General features: G+C 46.8%; 1 long non-coding RNA gene across 1 annotated transcript in view; it reads right to left on the minus strand.

Moving 5' to 3' along the window:
- LOC307211992 overlaps positions 1-8869 on the minus strand; it is a 964702-nt gene extending 955833 nt beyond the window's left edge. Inside the window, exon 1 of the long non-coding RNA XR_013836697.1 lies at positions 8856-8869. This is a non-coding gene — a long non-coding RNA (uncharacterized lncRNA). The remainder of the gene's footprint in view (positions 1-8855) is intronic.
- Positions 8870-9176: the final 307 nt, after the last annotated feature.

Here is a 9176-nt window from a genome sequence, read left to right on the forward strand (position 1 = left end):
AAATCAAACAAACAAACAAATAAATTGTGCCAAGTTTTTTGTTTTGTTTTGTTTTGTTTTTTAATGTCACCCAACTTCTATGGTCCCATTCACAGGTCACAAAAATGGGACAACATTTCCTCTTATTCAGTGATGGAAGGAGAAATTGTTGAAATTTCGAGGGGCCAATGACTTATTCCCATGCCCCCCACTTCCCCACAGCTTCTGTGGCTAGGAACTCACATAGTGGATCAGCCTATGGCAGCAGCAGAGCATGGCTCTATACTGCCCAGGGGTGGGTGGGTGGGTGCCTGCAAGCCCACACCGGGGTGGGGTGAGGTGTGGGGGACAGGCAGAGCCCTCTGGGCCCATCCAGCCCCCGCTGCAGCTGGAGTGACATGGCTGTTGCGCCCTCCTTGTGCCCTCCTTCCCTGATCCGAGCCTTGCAAGGCCACTTGCAAGGAGAGTGTTGTGTGAACATGTGCCTTTGATCCCAGCCTCTCTAGGAAAAGCAAGGCTGGCGTTGCAGAGCACATGGTTGCTGTGTCCACACCCGCCCTCCCTGAGGGTCTTTGCAGGGTTGGGATGGTGCAAGGAAGGATGGTGCAAGAAGGAAGCAACAGCCATGTTCCCCTTGACCCCAGCCTCACCTTTGCTACCATAGCTGGGATCGAAGGGTTCATGGCTCCCATGTCCTTCTCTTGCCACCCTCCCAGAGCAGTCTTGCGGTGCAGGACTGCCTCAGGGAGGGCAGTGGGAGCAATGCCCCCTTCCCATAAAAATGCACCCAGGGCAATCGCCCTGGCCATGTTATGCCCCTGGGCTATTGGCCCACGCATCAGCATTCTTCTCCATTTTGGCTTACAGCTGCCTACTGAAAGCAGATCATGGTGGAAATGGCCACCTGTTGTCGCTAGCCTTCAGCACCAGGTAATCAAACCTTATTACAGGTGCTCCATTTTTAGCAGCCCTGGCTACTGAACGACCCAGTTTCCAGTAATTTGTCTGAGCTCCTGGTTGCCTCTTCTCCCCCGTTCCATCCAAGTCATGAGCACCTTTGTGTCGTGGGTGATGAGCCGATGACACGATAATTTCGCAGTGTGGGGGACCAAGAGGAGGAGACAGGGGGCTTGTCACTGGCTTCTTGGCATATTACCTTTCAGTCCAGGTGGATGTAAATAGGTCTGGGCTGGGAGTGGGTCACCACCAGCAACACATTAGTGCATTCTTCTGCACATGACAGCTGTCAAGGATGGGAGAGTGTGGTAGCAGCAGCAGCACAATGCACAGCGAGGGGAAGGAGGTTCTGAAAAATGCTCAAACTCACCTGCCACCTGCAGAACAAAGATATCCAAGAGATCTCTCGCTTGGACTACTGCAATGAGTTCTATGTGGGGCTACCTTTGAAGGTGACTCGGAAACTACAACTAATCCAGAATGCGGCAGCTAGACTGGTAACTGGGAGCAGCCACTGAGACTTTCAAGACACTGGTCTTGAAAGACCTACACTAGCTCCCAGTATGTTTCTGAGCACAATTCAAAGTGTTGGTGCTGACCTTTAAAGCCCTAAACGCCCTCGTTCCAGTATACCTGAAGGAGCGTCTCCACCCCCATCGTTCTGCCCAGACACTGAGGTCCAGCGCCAAGGGCCTTCTGGTGGTTCCCTCGCTGCGAGAAGCCAAGTTACAGGGAACCAGGCAGAGGGCCTTCTCACTAGTGGCACCCACCCTGTAAAACGCCCTCCCACCAGATTTCAAAGAGAAAAACAACTACCAGACTTTTAGAAGACATCTGAAGGCAGCCCTGTTTAGGGAAGCTTTTAATGTTTAATAGGTTATTGTATTTTAGTGTTCTGTTGGAAGCTGCCCAGAGTGGCTGGGGAAACCCAGCCAGATGGGCGGGGTATAAATAATAAATTATTATTATTATTATATTATTATACAAAATCATAGAATTATAGAGTTGGAAGGAACCACGAAGCTGCTTGAAATACAGGAATCTCAGCTGAAGCATCCATGACAGATGGCCATCCAACCTCTGCTTAAAAACCTCAAAGAAAGGAGAGTCCATCACCTCCCGAGGGAGACCGTTCCACTGTCTAACAGCTCTTCCTATGGAGCTCTCTCCTCATAAAGTCTCTGGAGCAAAGGACTGAATGAGAGACAAAGTGGAGACGCAGGGAGAAAGCTGGCTGGCACATGGGAAAAGAGGGAGACAGCGATAAGCGAAAGAGAAAGTTGGAGAAGGAAGTCTGGGATTACAGTCTCAGCAGCAGGCCGGATATATCAAAGGGAATTATAATAAGCACTGCACATCCTTGATGTGACGGTCCTTTCCTCCCTGGGAAGTGGAGAACCAGCAAGATGGAACGTGGAGTAAGTCAAACATCCTAGATAGTGTAATTTGAAAAAAGAGGACCAAATCCAAACTCCTATGTTAATTTTCCATATCAACCCAAAAAAGGGGTGGCTGTGGCATGGTAGTCTCCCATGCAACTTCCTGCATGCAAATATTTCTGCATGGAGCCAGGGGGGAGCAGCCATTCCACCAGCCCAGGAACATAAACGCACCGCCAGTGCTGCTCACATCTTACTGAATAACCTTGCAATAAACCTTGGCTTGGCGCATGTTCATGGTTGAGAGGAAGGACCGCTGTCGAGTTTCACTCCCAAGCGCTATGCAAAACTATGCAAAACACTTCAAGCCACCATATTATGGCCTGTTTGCCTTGTTTAGCAGCCTTGATAGAGCAGGGAGAAGATGAGATGCTGCACAGTGGGAAATACATGTTAATAAACATCATTTCACACCTGCTAGTAAATGAGGATAAGCAGGTGTGACAGTTTCTTATTGTACAGAAGAGTTGTCCAAAATTGAATCAAAGTTGCTCCTGGGAGATTTTTTTCAAATATATTGGTGGCCTGAATAGTGGAGTGATGGGGGTTTCCTTTCATCGTTTTGATTATATATATTATAAAGGAAATTGTGTGTGTGTATTTGTTTTTGTGTGGATAGATAGATGATAGATAGATAGATAGATAGATAGATGATAGATAGATAGATAGATTAGATAGATAGATAGATAGATAAGAGAGAGAGAGATGATAGATGGTAGATAAAACCACTGCATTCTGTAGAAATATTATATATAGATGATTTATTATTATTATTATTATTATTATTATTATTATTATTAATTGAATTTATATACTGCCCTATACCCAGGATCTCAGGGCGGTTCACAGAATAAAATCAAGACATAAAACCACAAAATGTATAATAAAAATAAAAACAACAACCCAACCCCCCCCACACACAAAGCATTTTAAAAGGGCATAGGATGTAAATCAGATCAGCTAAAGGCCTGCTTAAAAAGGAACGTTTTTGCCTGGCACCTAAAGGTGTACAATGAAGGCGCCAGGCAAACTTCCCGGGGGAGAGCATTCCATAGATGGGGAGCCAATGCAGAGAAGGTCTGTTCTTGTGCTGCCACCCTCTGGACCTCTCGAGGAGGAGGCACACAAAGAAGGGCCTCAGAAGGTGATATTGGGGTCCGGGGAGGTTCATATGGAAAGAGGTGGTCCTTGAGGTATTGTGGTCCTGAGCCATTTAAGGTTTTATAGGTCAAAACCAGCACTTTGAATTGGGCCTGGAAACTAATTGGTAGCCAGTGCAGTTGGACCAGGATTAATATGTGTGTGTGTGTGTGTGTGTTTCTTTCTGCATTCCATAGAATATATACCGTATTTTTCACTCCATATGACGCACCAGGCCATAAGACACACCTAGTTTTTGGAGGAGGAAAACAAGAAAAAAAATATTCTGAATCCCAGAAACCAGAACAGCAAGAGGGATCGCTGTGCAGCGAAAGCAGAGATCCCTCTTGCTATTCTGGCTTCTGGGATAGCTGCGCAGCCTGCATTCGCTCCATAAGATGCACACACATTTCCCCTTACTTTTTAGGAGGAAAAAAGTGAGTCTTATAGAGCAAAAAATACGGTATATATTCTACAGAATGCAGTGATATTGTCAATCCTAGATTTGTTGCAGTGCACTAGAAATCTTAAAAAGCAATACTAGAATGACAGAAGAGACATTGATGGTGCAGATGTTCCTGCATACAGATGTTTGCACTTGGTACTCTTGCAGATGCAATGGCTGACCTAGAGGAGGTCAGCTGGGCTGGAACCTCCTGAATGATGCCTGCTCTGCCAAGCTACAGCAGCGCTCAGACATAGAGTGCTTCTGGCATTGTCTTCATCCAGATTTGTCTCCTGAGATCCAAGGGCAGTACACAAAGTTAACAAACAGATAAATAAAATTTGGTGTGGCACAAGCAAATTTTTATTTCGAACGTGCGGCCAAGAGAGAAAAAAGACTGAGAACTACTGCTCCAGTGTGTATGATAGCTCAGAGCATCCACAAAAGAGTGACATGTGCAGGACTTGGTGGTTCGGCATAGGAAGTACGCAACACTATCAGTTTTGAAGACCAAATGCTTTTTAAAGAGTAGGAGTGGCCAGGGCAGCAGGAGCTAGTGCCCACTAGTGTTCAGGAGAAGGAATGTAAGAAGGCAGTGATATCTGTTCCAAACTGGATTCATCACAATCAGTGCTGTTTCCATTCTGCTGCAAGCTGGTTCCCACCAAATGCCACCTTATTCACCTCACTGTCTGCTGTTTAATATAAATTGCGTAACTTATTCATTTCAATGCAAATTCGTTTCAGCACAAAGAAAACTTTTAAGAAGTTTTCCTCCACCAAGAAAACTCAGTATGCTGTGTGTCATCAGCTGTATTGCTGACAACATACTCCAAAAATCCAGATGAACAGCAAGTGGGATAAAATTGAACCCTGAAGAACCCCACATTGAAGGCTGAAAAGCACTCTCCAGGCATCTGGCTCAAAGGGCAAAACAAGTCAATTCAACGGTGCCCAGGTGAGCAGAATGATGGGGAACGCACCTGGGTATGGGCTCCCAGTGCAGTTCTCCTTTGCTGGGTTTGGATAATTCAGTCTTGTTTCTGTTTCTACCCTGAGATGCATAGGATATAGGATTCAGAATGCCTGTCAGAAAAGCTTAAAAAAAACCACTTTGACTTTTCGCATTTACACCTCTCCTTTGATTTCTGCACACCTGTGCCTCTGAGCGGTTTGCTGAGGTCTGTTCAGTATTCTTACTGCATGTTTCCCTCCCTCCCTCTCTTTTTATGAATCCCCAGGTAACGGTGTTTCAGCATCCTTGAATTCTCAGCAAGAAGAATCTGGGCGGTTAGGAACCCGAGGAGGAAAAAGAAACCTGTGTTTTGGGACCTGGAAAGAATGTTAATCCGTCTCAAAGAAAATGCTGCGCTCTCTCTCTCTCTCTCTCTCTCTCTCTCAATGCACATCACCTCCTCCTCTTCCCATTTTCCTTCCCAGCATAATTTATTCCCCTTTCTTTATTGTTGAGAGGAAGCTGGCAGGAAAACCAACTTTGCTGGCAGAATAGCGATGCAGAAATCAAGTCCTGTGCATTGCATTTTCTACCTGCGGATGCTGGAGGGATTAATACAGTCACCTCCAGTCCTCGAATTAGTATTCTCCACTGTCTTGAAACAGAGCACCATACAAAGTCTTTTTTTTTGTTCTTCCTTTAGGAGATGTGTCTACTACTTGGGAGTGTCAGTGGGAGGAGGAAATGGGGGAAGAACTCTATTAATCTTTTCTAATAACTCCCCCCCTCCCTATTCTTCCTGCTGTTTTCCTGCGTCACCAAAGAGATGAAACACCGTTAAAAGAGTCTTGTTATGCTTCGCTGTTCTTATTCCTGAAACGGAAAGTCTCAGAAGCTTTCGTGAGCTGGCCAAGATACGGTCACCCCAGCTTGGGTCCAGGTGACCTCTTTAGGCACTCAAATATAGCTCCATCTCCGCACCCTCTGTCCATCCACGTGGGCAGGATGGAGATCAAATGAAGGTGGAGAGGTGGCAGGGTAGCCAGGCTTGCTCCGCAAGAGTTACCCAGTTCAAAGAAGGCACTCTCTCTTCAGAGGAACAAATCCCCCCCACCCCTCTTTTCGCCTTCGTTTTAACAGTCTCAACAGACAGGAAAAAGCTGAAAGTGGGTCAATGTCTCCGGAAACTTCATAACAAACTAATACCAGTGTTCAATGGCAAAAGAAAGAAATAAAGGAAAAGCAGAAACAGTTAGAATACAGATGCTGCTGACAGCTTTGTGCAGTTTCCCATTAGCCAGGATATGATAAACCTCTTTCTAGTGTCCTTCAAGTTCCTATCAACTCATCAAGAGGTGGAGGGGCACAATGGAGTTTGTAACGGTGACACAACTCTTTCTTCTGATTCATCTACAGCAGGAACAGGAGGCCTTTTTCAGCCAGAGGTCCATATATCCAAGCGGGCACTCTCCATGCATGTTGTGCCCAGCAGTAAAATTGGGGGGAATCAACCCACGCATAAGTTGGCCATGTATAAGTCAGTGGTTTGCAAACGCACACGCACATATTTCCATCCAGGCATGAAAGAGGCCTCATCGTGGTTCAATGACACATTTCAGCCAAGCAAAAGCAGTCAAGGAAGGTGGAGAGCAGGGCTGTGTAGAGAGGACTTGGGGAGGAGGCCTGGGACCCAGATACATTCGTAAAGATAAAGCGATTTATATGCGCTATAGCTCTGTGACACCAGATGGCGCTGTGGAGTCCAGTCTTTCGCCAACCAGATTTCCCTGTATGAAGTTTACAATGCGTTGAACTGAATCACTTTTTTGATGTGTCTAGATCCAGCCCTGATCATACAAGATAAAGTGGCCAGGGCCTTGACCTTTCTAGGACAGCACTCCACCTCAGCTTTCAATTAAAAAAAGAAAAGAAACTAAGTCTACAGCTATGCATCTCTTTGTCCCTATGCAATGCCTTGCTCTCTCTGCTCCCTTCTGCCTTCTGCCTTTGTCCTTGCTTTTATGCAGTTTAATATTTTTTACGTTCAAAGAAAGGGCTTTACACCTTGCTGAGAAACTCCCTGCTCCACTGCCTTGATTCTCTTCCAGCCCTCATGCAAACGAAGTCTAAAACGGTGCCCTCTCCATCAAATGGGGCCGCCACCTTTAAACTGTCAAATGTGGCATTTTGTTGGCCAGAATTTTATCAGAAGACCATCGGAGCTGCTCAAAGTGTGCTATTTGCTAGAAATCTTCATGACACCATTTTTCATGTGGTGAGACTCTTTCGCTGTTTCGGTCTCAATTCCCATTTCCCAGGTGAATGATTAAAAGTGTACTTGTTCTAATTTTTGCAGCCTGAAGGTGGTTGGGAGCAGAGCTGTTCTCAGTAAATAAAACAGGTAAGCATCTCATCTGAACATCTTTTGCATCGCTTCAAAAAGCACTAAAAGTCACCGCCAGCACCAACCTTTGCTGTCTCAAATAGCTTGCCACGCATACCCTCATTTAAATGATGGAGCTAAAAGAATCATGGCGAGACTGTCTATTATTTAAGATCTGTTCCTTATGGCCTTAAAGACGCGCGCGCACGCGCGCGCGCACACACACACACACACACACACACACACACACGGTCTGCATCTTGTATTGCCAATTGCAGCAAAGGTAATTAGACTTGCTGGCAACATTGCAGCATGAGTGGGAAAGATGAATCATTGCCTAAGGAACTTGAGGAAAGTTCAGGAGCTGTGGCTACCATGGGAATGCTGCCTAAATAAATAAATCCATTAGGCAGGGCTCCATCTTCACACACGCTTGGCGGGACCTTCTATTTCAGAGCTTCCATGTTCAGACATACTGTACCTCCAAATATGCGGGATGCAGGTGGTGCTGTGGTCTAAACCACTGAGCCTCTTGGGCTTGCCAATCAGAAGGTCGGCGGTTTGAATCCCTGCGACGGAGTGAGCTCCTGTTGCTCTGTCCCAGCTCCTGCCAACCTTGCAGTTCGAAAGCATGCCAGTGCAAGTAGATAAATAGGTACCACTGTGGTCAGAATGTAAACGGCATTTCTGTGTGCTCTGGTTTCTGTCACGGTGTCCCGTTGCACTAGAAGCGGTTTAGTCATGCTGGCCACATGACCCAGAAAGCTATCTGTAGACAAATGCCGGCTCCCTTGGCCTGAAAGCAAGATGAGTGCCAAAACCCCATAGTCACCTTAGACTGGACTTAACTGTCCAGGGGTCCTTTACTTTTACCTCCAAATAACAGGTCCTAGTGTCTCGAGTCTGGGGTGAATAAGCAAACATGAGCAATTTCTGTTCCCCTTTCAAGTTTATGCCAGAATTCTCTGACTTCTCTACCTGCTCCTGAATTCAGCTGGGTTTGTATGTCCTTAGTGATTATGAAATCCGCTCCACTTCCCCATGGGGAGGAGTTGCGGTAGACCGCGTGGTCACCCACTCCCCTCCAGGGGCGGAGGACTTAGTCTCCCATTGCTCAGGGGATCCCGGCCATGTCAGAGCCCGACCAGCCAATCCATTGGCCAGGGGGGAGCCTGGCTGGGGCCATTTAAACAGAGGCACCAGATGGAGGGCTTCCTCTTTGGCTCGCTTCTTCAATCACCCTCCCACAAGTGTGGTGTAGTGGTTAAGAGCACTAGTCTCGTAATCTGGGGAACCGGGTTCGTGTCTCCGCTCCTCCACATGCAGGTACCGCTCTGGTGGGAAGGTAAACGGCATTTCCGTGGGCTGCTCTGGTTCGCCAGAAGCGGCTTAGTCATGCTGGCCACATGACCTGGAAGCTGTACGCCAGCTCCCTCGGCCAATAAAGCGAGATGAGTGCCTCAACCCCAGAGTCAGCCACGACTGGACCTAATGGTCCCTTTACCTTTACCTTTACCTGAGGCCAGCATAACCTTTTCTATTTGAAGGTAGGAATACGTCTGAACTCCAGTTGATAGAAACCGCCGGAGGGGAGAGTTGCTATTGTGCTCAAATCCTGCTCGCTGGTTTCACCCAGGCATCTGGTTGGCCGCTGTGAGAACAGGATTCTGGACTAGATGGTCCTGTGGCCTAATCCAACATGCTCTCCATATGTGCTTATGCCACTTTTGTGTAATTTGCTGATTCAGAGAAGCAAGCAACATTATAAATGCAAGGGGCAGAGTTCCTCACAATATGTTAAGAGTCACATCTGTACAACTTTTATCCACAATTTGCTTCACCTCCTTCCTCTCCGGAGTGTAAAAGGTTCACTAAATT

Source organism: Podarcis cretensis (assembly GCF_951804945.1).
Source record: "Podarcis cretensis genome assembly, chromosome: 3".
Classification (NCBI taxonomy): domain Eukaryota; kingdom Metazoa; phylum Chordata; class Lepidosauria; order Squamata; family Lacertidae; genus Podarcis; species Podarcis cretensis.